This window comes from Lagenorhynchus albirostris, chromosome 20 (assembly GCF_949774975.1).
Source record: "Lagenorhynchus albirostris chromosome 20, mLagAlb1.1, whole genome shotgun sequence".
Taxonomy (NCBI): domain Eukaryota; kingdom Metazoa; phylum Chordata; class Mammalia; order Artiodactyla; family Delphinidae; genus Lagenorhynchus; species Lagenorhynchus albirostris.
In genome coordinates this window covers 46,955,081-46,976,387 of record NC_083114.1, presented here as the reverse complement: position 1 = coordinate 46,976,387, position 21,307 = coordinate 46,955,081, and the positions used below count along the sequence as shown (strand labels likewise).

Here is a 21,307-nt window from a genome sequence, read left to right as displayed (position 1 = left end):
ACTTAAGAAAAGACCCATGCAAGAGAGACACTTTGCATATTTTCTGTGTCTCCTGGAAAGCAGGAAATAAATCTCTCCTATGAAAGGTGCACCACCTGGGGGCTGGGGGCTGAGGGCTGCAGGCATGCTGCCTCCTGCAAATCAGTTCATTCTGGGAATCGTCTGTTGTGATTCCTGAGGTGTGAGGTAGCTTTGTGATGACAGAGGTCCTTATTTTTCTTTGTGGATTGCCTTTTTGTGTTGTGTGTTAAAACTCAAAGCTCATGATCTACATGACCAAACCCAAGCTCCTATTGATTTTCTTCTGTTTTCTTCTATAATTTTGAATAGTTTTGCATTTTAAGTTTGTCTATGAATAATTTTGAATGAATTTGGTGTAAGTTGTGAAGTTTGCGTCATTTCATGCCATATGGTGTCCAATGAATTGTTCCTTAACTATTTTTAGAAAAGTTTTAGGACACTGTCTCCATTTCAGTTTGAATTTCTGCAGTTTAGTGGGTTCAGCCGTTCTACCAGCAGGGTGCGCTGTCTCCAGTGAACTGTGAGTCAGGTGCAGCCTGCCTGTCCCGCACTGACCACAGAGGAGACTGAGCCCGCCTCTCTGACCCACGGCGCACGCGCGTTCCACCGGTCTTGGCTCTGCGCGCAGCTGACAGAAGTTTGTCTCAGGCGCCGCCAGAGCTTGTGCAGGGGTGGCCGGGTCAGCGTCTCTGCTGACAGGAGCTGAGTCTCCTTTAGACTCGCCGGGGCTTGGGCTTCAGGACAACACGGGGCTGTGTCCATGCTGACAGGAGCTGCGTTTCCTGACGACCCAGGAGACGCCAGGAGGAAAAGGTGAGGAGAAGTGAGGAGAAGCTTCCTGTGTGTGTGACTGACTGCTGAGGGAGAGGTGTCCGTCTTCACGCCCCCCAGGAAGGGCTTAACGTGGAAAACTGCGTTTTATGTCAGGTTTTTTGTTTGTTTGTTTTTGTTTGGTTGGTTTTGGGTTTTTTTTGCGGTATGCGGGCCTCTCACTGTTGTGGCCTCTCCCGTTGCGGAGTACAGGCTCCGGACGCGCAGGCTCAGCGGCCATGGCTCACGGGCGCAGCTGCTCCGCGTCATGTGGGATCTTCCCGGACCGGAGCACGAACCCGTGTCCCCTGCGTCGGCAGGCGGACTCTCAACCACTGCGCCACCAGGGAAGCCCCTTTAGTCAGTTTCGTGTGCAGTGTAAGCGGCATGAGTTATGTGGTGTCCATTTTTCCCAGCACTGCTTATTGTGGGGACTGTCGTTCCCCTTGGTGTGTCCTTGGCCCCTTTGTCGCAAAGTAACTGACCCCATCTGTGTGGGGTTAATTCTGGGTTCTGTTCTGTTCCTCTGGTCCCTGCGCCTGTTTTTGTGCCAGTTCCACACTTTTTTGGCCACTGTAGCTTCGCAATATAGTGTGAAGTCAGGGAGCAAGATGCCTGCAGCCTGTTCTCCTTTCTCAGGGTCGCTTTGGCTATTTGGGGTCCTTTATGGTTCCACACAAATGTTAGGATGATTTTTTTTTTTTTTTTTTTTTTTTTTTTTTTTGCGGTACGCGGGCCTCTCACTGCCGCGGCCTCTCCCGTTGCGGAGCACAGGCTCCGGACGCGCAGGCTCAGCGGCCATGGCTCACGGGCGCAGCCGCTCCGCGGCACGTGGGATCTTCCCGGACCGGGGCACGAACCCATGTCCCCTGCATCGGCAGGCGGACTCTCAACCACTGCGCCACCAGGGAAGCCCTGTTAGGATGATTTGTTTTATTTCTGTGAAAAATACCATTGGAAATTTGGTAGGGATGGCATTCACTGTGTACGTTGCTTTGGGCAGAATGGAAATTTTAACAATATTCTTCCATTCCTTGAGAAGGGGCTATCTTTCCATTTATTTATGTCTTTTTCAATTTCTTCATCGATGTCTTAAAGTTTTCAGTGTGTAGGTCTTTCAAGTCCTTGGTTAAATTTATTCCTAGGTATTTTGTTCTTTTTGATGCAATTGTAATAGGGTTGTTTTCTTTCTCTTTCTGATGGTTCATTACTAGTGTTTAGAAATGCAATTGACGTGTGTGTATTGATTTTGTAACTTTACTGAATTCATGTATTAGTTCTAATAGTTTTTTTGGTGTGATGATGTAGAAAATTGGAACTTGAAAATCCCACTGTTTCTATTGCATCCAGATCATCCACAACACCAAAGACATAGTGGCTCCTAATCTAATCTTCCCACAGTGCCTGTAAATTCCATGTGGACTTTGGGTGAACTGGATCTGGGTAAGGCTTGGCCTCTATATGGAAGTTTGATGTTTTCTCTGCTTTTCTGGCATGGTAATGACAGGGCGTTTTGAAAAGTAACTTACTTCCCAGTAATTTCGAACATACAAACAACTTTACATACATAAAAACAAGTCATAGCTTGATCACATATATTCCTAAATATTAACATTGACATTATTTAAAATGGAATTGTTTTCATAAATTGTTTTTCAGATTACTTATTGCTAGTGTACACATATAAGATAGATTTTCGTGAATTGATAATTTGTCCTATAATTTTGCTGAATTAGTTGATAGCTCAAATAATTTTTTGTTGATATAGGAAGTTTTATATACAAGATGTGATCTGTGTTCTGTGAATAGACACAGCTTTAATTTTTCCATTCACACGTGGATGCCTTTTATTTCTTACCTCAAGACTCTGGTTAGAACTTCCAGTACACTATTGAGTAACAGCAGTGAAGGCCAGCTTCCTGGCCTTGTTCCTGATTTCAGGAGTAAATCTTTCAGGCTTTAACATTGAGTATGATGTTTTCTGTGGCTTTGTGTACTACTCTTTTCCATACTGAACAAATATCCTTTTATTACTACTTTTTAAAAAAAACTTTATTGGAGTATAGTTGATTTTCAATGTTGTTACTTTCTGCTGTACAGCAAAGTGAATCAGTTATACATATACATATATTCACTCTTTTTTAGATTCTTTTCACATGTAGGTCATTACTGAGTATTGAGTAGAGTTCCCTGTGCTCTACAGTAGGTCCTTATTAGTTATCTGTTTTATATATAGTAGTGTGTATATGTCAATCCCAATCTCCCAATTTATCCTTCCCCCTTTTCCCCTCTGGTAACCATAAGATTGTTATCTATATACCAATACATCTGTGACTCTATTTCTGTTTTGTAAATAAGTTCATTTGTACCATTTTTTTGGATTCCACATATAAGCGATATCATACAATGTTTGTCCTTCTCTGACTTACTTCACTCAGTATGACAATCTCTTGGTCCATCCATGTGGCTGCAAATGGCATTATTTCATTCTCTTTTACAGGTGGGTAATATCCCATTGTTTATATGTACACATCTTCTTTATCCATTCCTCTATCAATGGACATTTAGGTTGTTATTCCTACTTTTGAGTGTTTGTATCATGAAATAGCACTGGATTTTGATTATAGCTTTTTCTGCAATAATTGATAGGATCATGTGGGGGGTTTTTTGTTTTTTTGTTTGTTTTTGCGGTACGCGGGCCTCTCTGTTGTGGCCTCTCCCGTTGCGGAGCACAGGCTCTGGACGCGCAAGCTCAGCGGCCATGACTCCCGGGCCCAGCCGCTCCGCGGCATGTGGGATCTCCCCAGACTGGGGCACGAACCCGTGTCCCCTGCATCGGCAGGCGGACTCTCAACCACTGCGCCACCAGGGAAGCCCTGATCATGTGTTTTTACTTCACACCTTTATTGTGGTTTAAATACGTTGCTTAGCTTTAATATGTTGAACAAGCTGAAATTTCTGGTGTAGAGACGCTTATGGCATCATCCATTTAATATTCTTTTGCTTTCATGTTGCTCTTATTTTGTGGAGGATTCTTACATTCCTAAGTTACACTGATGTAGTTTTCTTTTTTTTTGATGTATTTGTATGATGTGGTTAGATTCGGCTTGGTGTTAGTGGTTTGGAGGGTTAGTGTTAGGGCTGAGACTTGCGGGGGCTGGGGCTGGGTTATGGTTTATGGTTATGACATATGTATGGTTAATGACTATTTTATGGTTTTGGTCACGGTTGTAGTTTTCTTTATTAAGGTTTATGGTTTTGGTCTCATTGTGTTAGGGTATGGGTTAGGATTGGGATACAGGTGGGATACGGGTATGGGTATGGGTTAGGTTTAGGGTATGGGCTAGGGTTAAGGTTAGGTCAGGGTTTAGGGTCAGGGTCCGAGTTTAGGATTGGGATCAGTGTCAGGGTGAGGATCAAGGTTGAGCTAGGCCATTGTTTTTCTGCCCCTCCAGCCCTGGGCCCTGATAGATGAATGTAATGTCTGCTCTGGTCACTCAACTGATTCAAATTGAACTCAGCTCAGTCAAGGGTACTTAGGGTCTCAGAGGTCATGCAGGGTTTCCCTCTACCCTCCCACCTGGGAAGGGATGCTGGCCCCACTCTGTCTGAGCAGCCACAGTCCAGCGCAGCCCTGACATGCAAGGTACTCTCTAGACATGTGTGGATTTATACAGGACTGGGTGCATCAAGCTGCCGGCCCATCGGTGCTACCTTGTTGAGGGCTGGTGGGGCCCTCCTGGGACTGGATGGATCCTCTGTTCCATCCGCATGGGTGTAAAAACAGTCAAGTCTCAGAACAGCCCTTGGCCTCTGAGCATCCAGGGAGGCATCCGTGGTCCTCCAGCTCAGGTCAGCCTTTGCCCCTCAAGCCCGTGTGGCCAATTACTGAGCCAGTTGTGCTGCTGGGTAATTGAACAGCTACCTGGTTATCCTAGACAGTTCCTTGGGATGTTTCAGTTCCCAGTATCCATGTGGTTGAAACAAATGCCTCCTCCCTCATTGCCTCTTAGCCTGCCAAGAGAGGTACTAACCCTCCAAACATTGAGTGTGGCCCTGGTCATGACAACCATACACAGACTGTGGCCCTGCAATCCTTCAACCTTCTGGTTGTAACCAAGATTGACATTCATATCCATTGAGAATCAAGGTATTGAAGCACCACCTAGAGGGGCGGGATAGGGAGGGTTGGAAGGAGACGCAAGAGGGAGGAGATATGGGGACATATGTATATGTATAGCTGATTCACTTTGTTATACAGCAGAAACTAACACACCATTGTAAAGCAGTTATACTCCAGTAAAGGTGTTAAAAAAAAAAAAAAGGTATTGAAGCATCTGAGACCCAGACAGTTTCACATTGAGGCCATATTGTTGGGGAGATATGTGCATCCCTGTCCCATACCCTGTGGTCTCTGGAAAGCCACCAACTGTGTTAGCGTGGTATAAAATAATCCTTGAGACTCCCACTGTTTCATTGAGTAATAATTTCTCTACTTTTTGTAGAGAGAAGAGACTGGAAAATGAGCAAATTTGTTCTTCATGGGTGGGTGATTAACGTGAACATGGGGCATGATGCCTGGGCTCCCACCTCCCAGGGACAGGAATGAGATCTCTGTGCCTTCCGAGGACACACAGGTTATTCTTGACCAATCTCTGAGATGTGTGGACCCGATGCCCAAGGCAGGAGCCCTGAGTTTCCCAACAACAACAAAGTTGCTTTTTCAGCAAGTGGGAGAGCTTCTTGCCATCCTGGGAGGACAGCAAGATCACTGGAAGGGTGGCCACAGCCCCTGACCCTAAGTGAACCGTTTCCCTCCTTGGACTTAAGATTCTGTGCTGTGCAGTGGGCTGTCGGTGATGTGGAATCTGCTGCTTCCCCCAACCCAGCATCTATTCTCAGCATCTCAGCTTTTGGGAATTACATCCCACCTGCTTCCAGTCCACACTTTTGCAGAGGGTTGATCCCATGTTCCACTCACCTCAAAAATGGGTATATGATCCATGTCTAGCCAGTCCCATGTTCCATCCTCTTGTTCAAGGATGAGAATGTGACCCAAGCTGAGCAAAGGTCTTTAAAGCTGTGACTTTTCATGGAACCTAAAGGAGAGACCCTTCCCAGTAGAATGGACATGAGTGGGTGTCAGCCTGGAGTTGCTGGAGGCCCCTGATGCAGAGATAGAGACTGTGCCTGTGGATGGGGCCACCACAAAGTCACTTAGTAGGACAAAGGGACCAGGTCACACTATGAGAGTGTGAGCCCCTGTCCCACCAGGCCCAAAACCACTGCCATAACTGCCTCTTGCAAGTAGAAATACATATTTCTATCATTAAGAAATTTATTATTTTTACATCAGTAAGTGTGTCCAGTCCCTTGGAATCAAAAAAGTCCTAGCTTACACATTAGAATCAGTAATCCCTGAGACTCCCTCTCGCAGGGTGTTCTCATTCAGGGCGTCATGGTGGGTGGAGGTGAAGACACTGGGTGGGGTCAGATCGTAGGGGAGCTGCTGGACATCTCTGTTCCTGTTCCTTCCCTGTCCAGGAGAGGGAAACCCCAGCATAATGAGAGGAGAACCAGCAGGGGAAGGAGGTCCCTGGGTGGCTAATTGGTATGTTTGTATTTTCCTAATTTCAGAATCATTTTGTTAATGTGTTTTTATTACAAAATCACCCATTTCCTCTATATTTCCAGTTTGATACAATAGGTTTTTTTCTTATTTGACTTTTAATTTTCCCTCCCTTTTAGCTTCCTACAGACCTGTCACAATTAATGAACACATATTAATACTTTTTTATTAACTGAAGTCCATATTTTATTCTAGTTCCCTTTGTTCTACCTTTTTCTGTTCCAGATCCCATCCAGGGCACCACATGACATATAGTCATCATGTCTGTTCAGGCTCTTCTGGGTTTTGACAGTTTCTCAGACTATCCTTGTTTCTATGACCTCGACAGGGTTGAGGAGGACTAGTCAGGTATTTTGTAGACTGTTCCGCATTGGGATTTACTTGGTGTTTTTCTCATGATTAGATTGGGTTTATGCGTTTTGAGGAAGTTAGGTCAGAGAGGTCAAGTGCATTCTCATATTTTATGTCAAGGGAGCAGGCTCTCAAGGCAACTTTTCACCGTTCATCTTAACTTTGGTCACATGGCTGAGGTCGTGTTTATCAGTTTTCCCTGTGAAGTTATTTTTCCCGTGTCCATACTGTATGTCTTATTTAGGAAGAACCCACACTTCAGAAGAGGGTTGGGTTACCTCCTTGATGGGTGGCTGTGTGTCTACATCAGTTATTTGGAATTCTTCTGCATAGGACATTTCTATTCAACCCAATTCATAAGAATGTTTGTAATCATTTATTTTACTAGTGTGGGCACCTGAATAGTTATTTTATACTTGTGGTTATAATTCATCATTACAGTATTTGGGTGCTTAATTCATTCTTGCTTTGGATATTGAGAGCTTTTTTCATTGTCTTGTGGAATTATGTCAAATGAAAACATCTTGTAGGTTTTTCTTTTCTTGGTACTTCTTTACTTTCTGATAATTCAACATTATCCTGGCTCATATATTTACTCTCTCAGTCCTAGTAGCAGCCATTTCTTCAAAGAGCCCTGATTCCTTTTATTAGAGGATGGTATTAAAAAACTTACCTTTGGGGACTTCCCTGGTGGTCCAGTGGGTAAGACTCTGCACTCCCAATACAGGGGGCCCGGGTTCGATCCCTGGTCGGGGAACTAGATCCCACATGCGTGCCACAACTAGGAAGTCCTCAACCCCATGTGCCGCAACTAAGACCCGGCACAGCCAAAACAAGTAAATATTTAACAACAACAAAAGATCTCCCATTAAAAAAAAAAAAAAACAACTTACATTTGGAAGCTAAATGTACCCAGCTGATAATGCACTGAAATATGTATTCCAACTTATGCGTATACACCTAATTATAAACATTTTTTTAAAATTTATTTTTGGCTGCATTGGGTCTTCATTGCTGCACGCGGGCTTTCTGTAGTTGCGGCGAGCGGGGGCTACTCTTCATTGCGGTGCACAGGCTTCTCATTGCGGTGGCTTCTCTTGTTGCAGAGCACGAGCTCTAGAGCACGTGGGCTTCAGTAGTTGCGACACGCGGGCTCAGTAGTTATGGCTCACGGGCTCTAGAGCGTAGGCTCAGTAGTTGTGGTGCATGGGCTTAGCTGCTCCACAGCATGTGGGATCTTCCTGGACCAGGGCTCGAACCTGTGTCCCCTGCATTGGCAGGCAGATTCTTAACCACTGCGCCATCAGGGAAGATCTATAAACATTTCTATATGGAACTGTTTGTATCCATGTTAAGCTAAAGATGAGTTTACATAAATGCCACCAACCTGATCCATTATTACATGGATATTGTAACCTTCTCCCTTTGCTTATCTGTAACTTCCTACTCCAATGGTGAGAAACCTGGCTTCCACCATCTGTCATTTTTTGAATTCATCGCTTGCTCCATTCCAGATTACAAATACAGTGGTCTCAGCATTCTTAGCTCCTACCCCCAGGGAAATAACTTTATAAAATAGAGTCTAGGGACTTCCCTAGTAGTGCAGTGGTTAAGAATCTGCCTGCCAATGCAGGAGACACGTGTTCGATCCCTGGTCGGGGAAGATCCCATATGCCGCGGAGCAACTAAGCCCGTGCGCCACAACTACTGAGCCTGCGTGTTGCAACTACGGAAGCCCGCGCACCTAGAGGCCATGCTCTGCAACAAGAGAAGCCACTGCAATGAGAAGCCCGTGCACTGCAACAAAGAGTAGCCCTTGCTCGCCGCAACTAGAGAAAGCCCGCGCACAGCAACGAAGACCCAACACAGCCAAAAATAAATAAAATTTTTTTAAAAAGAAACAAAAACATAAAATAGAGTCCACTGTTAAGGTAGAGTCCACTGTTACCTTTATTCTACAGATTCCATTTATTTCCAAAGTTACCGAGGTCAGCACTTTTTGTCCCACCACCAACAGTGAGGTTATTTTTTAATACATTTCTAAATCAGTTTTTGTTAAATTCTGTAATGCATCCTGTGGCACTCCCATATCCTAAATAACTAAAATTAAATATATTATGATTTATTTGTTGGGCTGTAAAAATTTATGGGTTTAGACAAATGCATAGTGGCAGGTATTCATCACTAAAGTATCATATGGAATATTTCAGTCTCCCACCCATAACCCGTTTACCATCTCTCTGTTTTACTTGTTGCAGAATGTCATAAATGGGGCCATACAGTGTATAGCACTTCAGACTGGATTTTTTCACTTAGCAATATATGTGTAAGACTCATGTTTTTTGCATGGGTTGATGGTTCATTCCTTTATATTTCTGAATGCTATTCCACTGCATGTATATGGGAGAAAATAATTTTCCCTCTATCTTTCTTTGTTCTTCATTGAGATCCCCCATGTAGTAATGAAAATGAAAGGCAGATGAACTGGAGAAAAACATTCAGAAGTTTAATAACGTGTGTACCTCCTATATGCATAAGAGATATTCAGGAAAACTGAGTAACGCCCTGAAATGGCCCAAGCCATCACCTTAAATACCATCTTCATCTAAAGATAAAAAAATGAAGGAAGGGTATGGTTGTTGTGCAGATTTAAGTCTTACCTTCTCCACTGATACGAGTTTCTTGAGATTTATTCATCCTTCCATTCTTGGTATGGAGAGAGAGAGCTTTCAAATGGAGACTTCCTTTATAAATGTCAACTTCCTTCACAAAAGGGCAATCTTGACTTGATTTTCAGAGATTCTTATGTGTCTTCTTTTTAAAAAAAAAGAAATCAGCTCAAAGTAATCCTTATGCCAACAGCCATATTTTGGGGTGGCATATTCTGCTCCCCTTGAAATGAATGTACCCCAATTTGCTTATGCATTCTTCTACTGAAGGACATCCTGGTTTCTTTAAGTTTACAGCCATTATGAATAGAGTTGCTGTGCTTAATTACATCCTTGTTTGCATTTGGACATAGTTCTTAAAAGCAGTTGTCTAAATACTGGACGCACGATGTTGGATCCTCACGTGAGCCTTATTGAGCTTTGGAAAAAACTTCTAAAATGTCTTTTAAAGTAGCTGTATATGCATTTCACCAGCAGTGAAGGAGAGCTCTTGTTTTTCCTCACCCTCCGTCAATCAGTAGTAGTTTTTTTTTTTTTTTCCTGAGTTTATTAGTTCTAATAGGTGTGCAGTGCTATCTCATTGTTGTTTTAATTTGCAATTCCCTAATGGTATATGATGTTATTTACTATCTGTATATCTTCTTTGGCCAGGTGTCTGTTCCAGTCTTTACCCATTTTTAATGGGGTTTGTTCTAGAATCCTTGGTGTAATTTGAGTACATATCTTTTATCAGTTATGTATTTTGAAAATATTTTTCTTTCAGTTTGTAGCTTGTCTTTTGGTTTTCTGAATAAGATATTTCATAGAGTTTAAAATTTTTTAAATCCATGTTCAAAATTTTATTTCTGGGCTTCCCTGGTGGCGCAGTGGTTGAGGGTCCGCCTGCCTATGAAGGGGACACAGGTTCGTGCCCCAGTCCGGGAGGGTCCCACATGGCGCGGAGCGGCTGGGCCCGTGGGCCATGGCCGCTGGGCCTGCGCATCCGGAGCCTGTGCTCCGCAATGGGAGGGGCCACGGCAGTGAGAGGCCCACGTGCCACACACAAAAAAATATATATATATATTATTTCTTAGGCTTTTGAGACTCTGTGTTAAAATTCATCACCAAACCCAAGGTTATGTAGATTTCCTTCTATGTTTTCACCTATAATTTTTATAGTTTTACATTTTAAATGTCTATGGACAATTTTGAGTGAATTTTGGTGTAAGTTGTAAAGTTTGTGTCTACAGTCTTTTGATTGCATATGGTTTCCAATTTATTATTCTATAACTATTTTCGGAGAAGTCATGGGATATTTGGCTCCATCTCAGTTTGAATTTCCAAATTTAGTGGTTCTGCAGGCTCGCCAGTTGTGAGCGTGGGCTCCAGGGAACTGAGAGGTTGAGGTCTGCACTTCCCAGCTGGCCAGCAGGCGGCACCAAGCCCACCTCTCTGATACTTGAGGTGCATGTGTGTTCCACTGGTGGACTTGGCTCATGAAGGAACTTGGCTACTTGTGCCACTGATAGAAGCTCGGTCTCTTCAGGATCCACCATGGTTTCAGCTTTGGGACAACACTTGGCTGAGTCCATGCAGACAGATCTGAACCCAGTGTCTTCAGGAACCACCAGGAGGCACCACCTTGGGAGTAAAAGGTGAGGAAGAATGGGAGGAGAAGCTTCCTGTGTGTGCCTTACTGCTAAGGGCGGGGGTGGGGGGTTGGGTGTCTGTTTTCAGAGGACCCAGCAGAGGAAGGACTTGATGTGGAAAATTGTGGATTTTAATTAGTTTTGTATGTGTTGTTGATGGTGTCCAGTTTTCTTGGCAACATTTATTGAGGGGACTGTCTTTTCCGCGTTTTGTGTTCTTAACTCCTTGTTCGTGAATTTACAGACAACATACAAATGGGTTTCTCTCTGTGCTCTCTATTCTGTTCCTCTGGCCCATGTGTGTGTTTGTTTTTGTGCCAGTACCATACTGTTTTGGTTACTGTAGCTTCATAATGTAGTGTGAAGTCAGGGAGGGAGATGATTCCAGCAGTGCTCATCTTTCTCAGGATGGCTTAGGCTATTCAGAGTTCTTTGTTGTTCCATACATGTGGTAGCGTTGTTTGTTCTGTTTCCATGAAAAATGCCATTTGAACATTGGAGGGATTGCATTGAACACGTACACTGCTTCTGTTGCTGAATTAAGTTGTATGGACCCCCCTCCTTGGAGGTCCATATGACTTGATTCTGTAACAAATTTTAGTGAGCCAGCCAGAGGGTGGCTTTGGATCTGCCATTCTATCCAGTAATTCAGCCAGGACTTGCTTGCTGACCTAGGATTGACAAAGCTGGCTAAATAACTGGGTAGTTTGCCCCAATCCTTGACCTCTGGGCCAGTGAGGGCTACTGAATCCAGTCTGAGATCAAAAAGCAGCCAAGGGTTAGGTAGAGTTCTCCCTAGGTAAAGACCGGTTCCCCACCCTTGCGTATCTATAGCAAGGATGCTTGCTACACATTGGGGTAGTATCCAGGGGACAGCTGGCTCAGGGGGCCCTGACCCTACTTCAGCCAATAAAGCCAAGATTGGTTGTAGGGGTTGGCTGGTTGAAGGAAAGGATCCTGGCCTGGCTAGAGCCAGACCTCTGTCTAGAGGACTGGACTGGGCAACTGGTTATCTAAATATAGCCGATCCTCTAGTAGTGGGTGAGATTGGACAATAGGCTGTCTAGTTGGACTGGTTCCAAGCAAGGGGACTGGACTGGACGAGAAGCCCTCTGGAGGCCACCACATGGTAAGAACATCGCCTTGTTTTCTGTCTGTATCGTAAGTCCTAGTCTCTGTTCTTTATACAAGTGAAGCTTCAGTCTCTGTTCTGTGTGGTCTTATCTGTCCTAATGCTCTTGGAAACCCTTGCTGCAACTGTGGGCACGGATCGAGCACATAAAAGCCACTAGGGCACTCACCACTGGAACACTCCTGTGAAAGGATAAGTCAGTCACAGACCAGGGTAGATGAGCACTAGGCACCCTGCTGACTGGAAACAAATGTCCGTGTAAGTAGCCACACTGTAAAACGCCCAAGCCACCCAGTCCCTGCTGTGTTCCCTATATCCTTTAGGATATAGTAAAATATCCAAGAGCACATCTTTTGTGTTGGTCTGTCTTACCCCAATTTGCCATCCCAGGGCAGGGTACCTGTCTCTGTCAGGTAGATCTCTCCCCACTACTGTCCATCACAGATCTCTTGGGATCCCTCCTCAGACGTGAACCCTTTAAAAATATTATTTTTGTCAGGTTTCAGGAAAATCGCTTTGCCTGGCTGGGGAAAGAAGAGGACCCCCAAATCATCCGAAGTCCTTGGGTCCTTGTAGCTGGTTGTATAGAGAACTGGACACATGCCAAATGAGTATTTGGCCTCCCTGCTCGATCACCTGTAACCAAGCATGGACAAGCCCTCTTTGAACAGTCTCCTGGAATGCTGGAGAGGCTCTCTGGGTAATTTATTTGGCTAGAGAACCCTTATTTCCCACTCCACCTTCACCCTATCTCCAGGGACTGCTTGCTGAAAGCACCCACCTATATCAGGTATCTCCTACAGCCCCACAGTGGGTCTGGGAATGTCTCATTGCTGACTTAAGAGGGGATCTGGGACTTCCCTGGTGGCACAGTGGTTAAGAATCTGCCTGCCAGTGCGGGGGACACGGGTTCAAGCCCTGGTCTGGGAAGATCCCACATGCCGCAGAGCAACTAAGCCCGTGTGCCACAACTACTGAGCCTGCACTCTAGAGCCCACAAGCCACAACTACTGAAGCCCGTGCACCTACAGCCCATGCTCCACAAGAGAAGCCACCACAATGAGAAGCTCGTGCACTGTAACGAAGCCCCCACTCGCCACAACTAGAGAAAGCCCGCGGGCAGCAACGAAGACCCAATGCAGCCAAAAAAAAAAAGAGACAGAGAGAGGGGACCTTATAACTAAGGCCCTCTTAGACAGCATCTCCCCTCCCATACCCCACAAAGATTGGTTCACGTTTCAGAGCACCTAGATCACCTGGTGTGGGCTAATCTTGTGGGATCTGCATCGCCACCAACCCTAGAAGGAGGCCACACTGGGAAGTTGGAAACAGACTAGAAATAAGGACTCCCCAGTAGGGGTAACCAAGCCTCTATCCCAGCGAAATCGCCACTAGGGTGCATCCTCCATAACTAGAAATTACCGCCCACTAACAGCTTCTTTTCTTTTGCAACACATGGCCCCAGTATAAACTGGTGGATGGAGAAAGTTGGCCAACTAATGGCTTTCTAAATTATAATACCATTTTTCAATTGGACCTCTGTTGCCAGCATTTGAAAAATATGGGATGAGATCCCCTATGTCCAATTTTTCATGGTGCTTTGCAAAAACAAGGGCCTCCGTGAGAAATGCAACATTATCTCTAATGTCTCTCTCTCCTGGTACTGGAATCTCAGCCTGAAGATTCTTTTTTTTTTTTTTGCGGTACGCGGGCCTCTCACTGCCGTGGCCTCTCCCATTGCGGAGCACAGGCTCCGGATGCGCAGGCTCAGCAGCCATGCCTCGCGGGCCCAGCCGCTCCGTGGCATGTGGGATCCTCCTGGACCGGGGCACGAACCCGTGTCCCCTGCATGGGCAGGCGGACTCTCAACCACTGCGCCACCAGGGAAGCCCCTGAATATTCTCTTGACTTCCTCTCTCTGCCAAGGGTAGCTTCTCCCCCTTCTGACAGTTCACCCGAGACTCCTGAGTCATCTACCCCTACCTGACCTGGTTCCCTGACACCTTCTACGCCCTCTAATTCACAACCACCCTACCTGGTGCCCTTGCCACCTCCCCGACTCTCCCACCTCCATCTCTCAGCATGCCTCCCTTGGGGACTAGTCCAGTTCACACCCATAGCGGCATTCAGTACCAGCCCCCTGGAAGCAATAGGCTATTCCCCCTTTCCGAGGTCCTTAATGGAGAGGGCAGACTGACCACTGCATGTACCCTTATCTTCCTCAGATCTGTGTAACTGGAAGGATCAATCCAAGGGTTTGAAAGAAGATACCAAGGGGGTCCTTAATTTAGTCTGGGGAATATTCCACACTCCTTTCCACACTTGGGTGGATGTCCAAACCCTCCTGAACATCGTATTCTCTGTGGAAGAAAAGACACTGATTATAACTAATGCAACTGAAGAAGCTGATAAGACCAAGCAAGGTAACGCAGGACAAGTTCTATACCAGCCTTGAATCCAGGCCATTCCCTACATGGACCCTTGGTGGGACCAGTAAGTGGAAAATGGTCAGCAGCACCTCACACATTTCAGGGATTTGATTCTTAAGAGCATTCAGTTGGCTGGGAAGAAACCCTTAAATTGGAGTAGGGTTCAGGGAGTCATCCAGGGACTGAAGGAAACCCCCTTGGCTTTCCTGGAATGCCTAAGGGAGTGCCTTTGTGGGTACACGAAGGTGAACCTGGAGTCAGTGGAAGGGTAGGCCATTCTTAAGTCCCATTTCACTTCCCAGAGCGCCCCAGACATTAGGAGAAAATTACAGAAGTTGGAGATAGGGTGCACTACACCTTCTTCCTGGGGTGGAGTCAGCATTTCGGGTGTTCAACAACCAGGATCTGGAGGCAGATGCCAAGGAAACTAGACCAGCGGAACCCAACTGCCAGTATTCTGGCTTCAGTAATTCAGGGTCAGTCAACCTCCCAGTGATGATGGGGCCTCCCCCAGAGGGACCCTGTGACATCAGTGAGTCACCCCAGGTATTGAAGACCACACCCACAGTGGAGAGAAGGGCTCAAAGCCAGTCCGTAGGGAGGAGGGCCACGGGGAAGGGGATGCCCCAGACGTCTCAGAAGGAAGCTAAAGGGACCACTGTGTCCAGGCTCATCCTTGCCGGTCTCACACGTGAAAGAAGAGGACTGAAGGGGCCCAGGGGCTCCTTGGAGAAGCCTTGGCTGACCCTGACTGTGGGGGTAAAACACACTTTCTAGTTCACTTTCTAGTCGACACAGGGGCCATCTACTCAGTCTTGAACACCCGACAAGGCAGAATGACCAAGGATAAATGTAAGATAATGGGAGTGGAAGGGAAGCCACAGGAACATAATTTTATAGAGCCCCTTGAGTGCGATTTGAAAGGGAGAATGTTATCTCACTCTTATATGTACCAGAATGCCCAATTCCCCTAATAGGAAAAGACTTACTATACAAATTGGGAGCTACAATTTATCTCTGAGACAAAAACCTTACCACTGAAAAGCCCAGAATACCCAAGGTGGATGATTAACAGTCATGGGCAGCTGTTCCTCATCAGCCACTGCACTGCAGGCCATCCTGGAAGCTCACCAGAGGACACATTATGAGCAGGAGGCCCTATATCAACGGCTCATCAGGGATTTCCCTGGTGGGCCACTGGCTAAGACTCTGTGCTCCCAGTGCAGGGGGCCTGGGTTTGATCCCTGTCAGGGAACTAGATCCCACATGCTGCAACTAAGAGTTCTCATGCTGCAGCTAAAGATCCTGCACGTTGCAAAGAAGATCCCACGTGCCACAACTAAGTCCCAGCACAGCCAAATAAATATATATATTTTTTAATGGCTCATCAAATCCATGACTGCCCCCAATTTCCATAGTCTCCTTAAACAGGTGGTTGAAGCTTGCCCTATCTGCCTCCAGAATAAGGCCAACACAAACCCCCAACCAAGGTCAAGGGAGTGACCCCCACCCAGCATAGAGGCACATATCCAGGTCAAGACTGGCAACCTGATTTTACAGTAATGCCCTGGACACAAGGAAGTTTTAGATACTTGCTGGTTTTGACTGACACCTTCTCCGGCTGGATGGAAGCATTCCCCACCTGAACTGAGATTGCCTGGGAGGTCTCTAAGGCCCTGTTCAAGGAAATAATCCCTCAGTTTGGGCTCCCTAAGTCCATCCAGAATGACAGTGGGCCTGCCTTTGTTTCCCAAATGACTGAGGGAGTCGCTAGAGCTCTAGGAATTAAATGGGGTTTACACTCCACTTGGAGATGACAATCCTCAAGAAAAGCAGAATAGGTCTTCCCTGGTGGCACAGTGGTTGGGAGTCTGCCTGCTAATGCAAGGGACACGGGTTCGAGCCCTGGTCTGGGAGGGTCCCACATGCCACAGAGCGGCTGGGCCCGTGGGCCACAGCTACTGAGCCTGCGTGTCTTCAATGGGTGAGGCTGCGATAGTGAGAGGCCTGCGCACCACGATGAAGAGTGGCCCCCACTTGCCACAACTTGGGAGGGCCCTCGCACAGAGACAAAGACCCAACACAGCAAAAATAATAAATTAATAAACTCCTACCCCCAGCATCTTAAAAAAAAAAAAAGAAAAGCAGAATAAATCAAACCCTCAAAAGAAACTTAGCCAAACCATGTCAAGACAGTCATCAACCCTGGATCTCCCTTCTCCCCACAGCACTTTTGAGACTGCGAATAGCCCCTAAAGGAAAGCTCAGGTTAAGTCCATATGAGCCCATGTACATGAGGCCCATTCCTGAAGGACCCGGCTCCAAGACCAATCTTAAGGATATGGACCGGCAGAAATATACCTTACAGACAGGGGAAATAATCAAAGCTTTACATGCCTACGGGAATCCGGAACTGCCTTCCCCTTTAGACAGGGTTTTACATCCTTTCTCCCCTGAAAATTGATTTATTTGAAAACCTGGAAGGCTGGAAATCCACAAGACCAGTTAGACCCCAAGTGGACAGGACCTTATCTAGTAATCTGGACTACTTATTCTGCTTTACAGTTACAGGGTATAACTCCATGGGCCCACCATACCAGAGTGAAAACAGCACCTACACCGAAGGAAGAAGTTACTGAGCCATCCACTCAAAGCGCCTATGAACCTGTCACAGACCTTAAGTTACTTTTCAAAAGGCCTAACTTACCAATAGATAAGTAATGCGGTGGGCAGGCTTAGTAGTTGGCCTTGTCATTGCTATTGCCTTACTTGGCTCCTGCTGTTCTGCCAAACTCCCTCCCTCTGGCAGAAATCTCCTCTGTCCATGCTGGATATCAGGGACATTAACGTTGGAAGCAGGATGAGTAGCCATTATTGTCTATTCTTTCTTATCTTCTCTGCTCTCTTACAACTGTCCACATGGAATGGGAACTCAGTGCAATAGTAAATTTCTCACGGATTATAGCCCGTGGACAAAGTCTATCCCAGTGCTGGTCTGTCACCCCCAACCACAAAGTGATGCCTATGGATTAAAGGTATTACATCTTACCCCTAAGAATGACAGCCTCACTCTCACCTTGGCTAACGAGTCTGCTGAACCTTCCCCACTTGAAGTTCGTATCCCATCCATAATGCAGCTTCCCTGCTTGGACCTCACCCCTTGCACTAACATCTCTAACAAATACAAAGCCCTCACTCTAAAGTGCCATCACTCTAACCAGTCTCTGTCTCGCTGCCACTGCCTGTCAGCAGCCCTTACCAAAGGGAGGGACTTGCGATAACACCGGGGGCTGCTCTGGACTCTGATCACTGCTTCTTCCATTACCCCACAATTTAAGTGCCCCGGGACTGACTCCTATGGAAATCTCACCCATTGGTGCCCTCTGCACTGACTCAATGAATACACACAGGGACCAGATGGGAGATGTATTTACTGGGGAGGGAAAACACCAGTTGTCTGGGGTTTAGTAAGTGGCCCTCCTGAGATCTGGGGAAAAGCCATTAGGTCCAGAATCCCCCAGTGACCCCTGCTATGCAGGTGGGCTTCTCTCCCCACACTGCAAGGGCACCCCCTCTTGGGCTACCCACTTACAGAGGTGGTTCAGTTCCTCAGAGGTGCACCAGGCATGCACGCCCCCTGGGTACCTGTTCCTTTGTGGCCCGAGAGTAAACCAGCTGCCGCATCAGAACAACCCCAACACCTTCCCTTTTCCAGGGTGGGCTCTAGCCTGCCCTTGCTTAGATAATGCCCAATTTGTGCACAATGCATGCTAGGCCAGCTAAGTTCGAGGAACCTAGGTATAACCATTCATAATGTCACCCAGCCCCCAGATACAAGGGCAATAGAACTCACTCTGGCAGGAGTAGGGATTGCTCTTGGACTGGCGGCCTCCTGAGGAGGTTTCGCATACCATGAAATCACGCTACAAAATCTCACACGGGCCCTTGAGGACTTGTCTAAAAATACAGGGGATGCCTTACAAGGACTCTGTACTTCTCTGGACTCACTAGCAAATGTTGTTCTTAACAATAGGCAAGCCCTTGACGACCTCCTGGCTGAGCAAGGGGGAGTCTGTGCAGTTATGAATGAAACCTGCTGCATGTATCTCAATAACTCTGGTCAGATTGAGGTCAACATAAGAGAGATATATGAGCAAGCTCAGTGGTAACACAGATAAACACACAAAGTCCAGATCCAAGCTCCATCTGGAATACGGTCAAACACAGCCTCCCCAGCTTAACCTGGTTTCCTTCATTTCCTGGCCCACTAACTGCTATCATCCTCCTGTTCATCTTCGGGCCTTGCCTCCTTAACTGCCTTGTCAACTTCGTTAGCAAAGGGCTTGAAGCCAGCAAACTTCAGATGACACAAACACAAGGGTACAAGCAACTGGGACTACAGCCTGGTGACCACCAGACATATTTTAGGCAACACAGGGAACAGTTGCTCCTCTAATCCAGGGGAAAACTATGCCCATGTTCAGCAGGAAGCAGCTTCAGAAGGCAGAGCAGTGCCCTTCAGCACCCCTCAAGAATGAGGAGCAGTAACAGAAAAGGGGGGCTTTTGTTGTCAGAGCTGTGCCAGTTCTTTGCTCAAAACCCACCAACCCCCGCTTGAACAGGAATTAACGTGTATCTTTAAGCCACAGGGTCTGGAGACAGAAGAAGGAAGCTATAGGAAGAGATGAACACCAGATAGAACCAGCTGGAACAAAGGTGGCAACGAATCTGACCTCCAGCAGACCCTCAGTCTCATTCTGCTGAGTTGACTACATTGGCTACTAGATGACACACCTACTGGTGGCCCTAACTGGAAGATACGGACCAAGAAAGGATAAAAAGGGTGTGGCTCCCCTTTGCAGGGAAGTGCTGCCCCTTCCCTAGACTAATGCATGTGCTCCCCATCATTAGCCTCACTCCTCCTGCCTTTGTCTTTACTCTTTAAAATCAAGTCCCTCTCACCACATGGGCAAGATGATCTGTGAACTAAGTTCCCACTTCTCCATTCCTTGGCCACAGAATAAAACTTGAGCTGCGTCAATCTCAGCTTCGGTTTCGTTCTTTGGCTGCACAAACCCGAACTAGCATCTATTCTATACTTTCTTTTAATTCTTGTCCTTACACCAATAACAAGCATTATTGAAAACAGTCTCCTAAAAAGAAGACTCTTTGGGGAGTTTCCTGGTGGCCTAGTGGTTAGGAGTCCCAGCTTTCACTGCTGTGGCCCAGGGTTCAATCCCTGGTCAGGGAGCTGAGATCCCGCAAGCCACATGGTGCAGCCAAAAGAAAAAAAAGACTCTTTGCAGTCTATTACCCTGGTTTTGTAAATCAGAGAAGGAGAGGGAATTCCCTGGCAGTCCAGTGGTTAGGACTCAGTGCTTTCACTGCTGGGGCCCAGGTTCAATCCCTGGTTGGGGAACTAAGATCCTGCAAGTCGTGCAGTGTGGGAAAGAAAGGAAGGAAGGAAGAAAGAAAGGGGTTTTTTTGCTGTTTTTTTTTTAGAAACAAAGTTTTTAAAAATAAAATACAATAAGGAAGGAAGGAATTGAATCCTTGTCAACTGGTGTCAAGCCAATACCACAACCATTATGTCTTTCTCAATAAGTGAAATACCATTAAAATAAATTACATAACGTTGTAAAAGTTAAGTCATAGGCAAAAATCCTGTGTAACACTATGGCATATCCATTTCATCTAGGCCCTCAGGATGCAACATCACCTATTATGGAAGAACTTTTACATCTTCATGATCACATGTTAATAATCAGTTTTGGGATAAGTTCTCTAGTCCTCTATATGATTTTACTAATATTGACAACTAAACTGACTCATACACGTACACTAGATGCACAAGTAGAGATAACCATTTACCAGCCACCATTCTAATCTTAACTGCCTTATCATCATTACAAATCCTTCACGTGATACATGAAATCAATAACTCTTCCCTAACATAAAATCTACAAGTCATGAATGATACTGAAGCTACAAATGCACAGATTATGAAGATTTAAATTTAGACTCCTCAGGACTTCCCTGGTGGCGCAGTGGTTAAGAATCCACCTGCCAATTCAGGGGACGCGGATTTGATCCCTGGTCTGGGAAGATCCCACAAGCTGCAGAGCAGCTAAGCCTGTGCACCACAACTACTGAGCCCACATGCTGCAACTACTGAAGCCCCCGTGCCTAGAGCCCATGCTCTGCAACGAGAAGCCACCACAATGAGAAACCTGTGTACGGCAACGAAGAGTAGCTCCTGCTCTCCACAACTAGAGAACGCCCGTGCACAGCAACAAAGACCCAACGCAGCCATAAAAATAAAATTTTAAAAAGTTAGGGCTTCCCTGGTGGCGCAGCGGTTGAGAGTCCGCTTGCCCATGCAGGGGACGCGGGTTTGTGCCCCGGTCCGGGAGGATCCCACATGCCGCGGAGCGGCTGGGCCCGTGAGCCATGGCCGCTGGGCCTGCACATCCGGAGCCTGTGCTCTGTGGCGGGGGATGCCACAGCAGTGAGAGGCCCATGTACAGCAAAAGATAAATAAATAAAATAAATTTTTTTTGACTCCTCTATAATCCCCACATCAGATCTAAAACCAGAATTATGACTAAGAGAACTCAATTAAGAGCTGAGTCATCTCA

The 21,307-nt window shown here is 46.2% G+C and overlaps 1 long non-coding RNA gene across 3 annotated transcripts; it reads left to right on the top strand.

Annotated features, from left to right (window-relative positions):
- The first annotated feature begins 630 nt into the window (after positions 1 to 630).
- LOC132510914 (uncharacterized) lies at positions 631 to 19,710 on the top strand. 3 transcript variants are annotated; one of them, XR_009537466.1, is made up of 5 exons: positions 631 to 834; positions 10,810 to 11,114; positions 12,740 to 12,940; positions 14,466 to 17,704; positions 19,313 to 19,710. It is a non-coding gene; the product is annotated as an uncharacterized LOC132510914 (long non-coding RNA). The 3 variants fall into 3 exon arrangements; XR_009537465.1 differs by lacking the exon at positions 14,466 to 17,704 and having other exon boundaries at positions 11,006 to 11,114; XR_009537464.1 differs by lacking the exon at positions 14,466 to 17,704.
- The last annotated feature ends 1,597 nt before the right edge of the window (positions 19,711 to 21,307 follow it).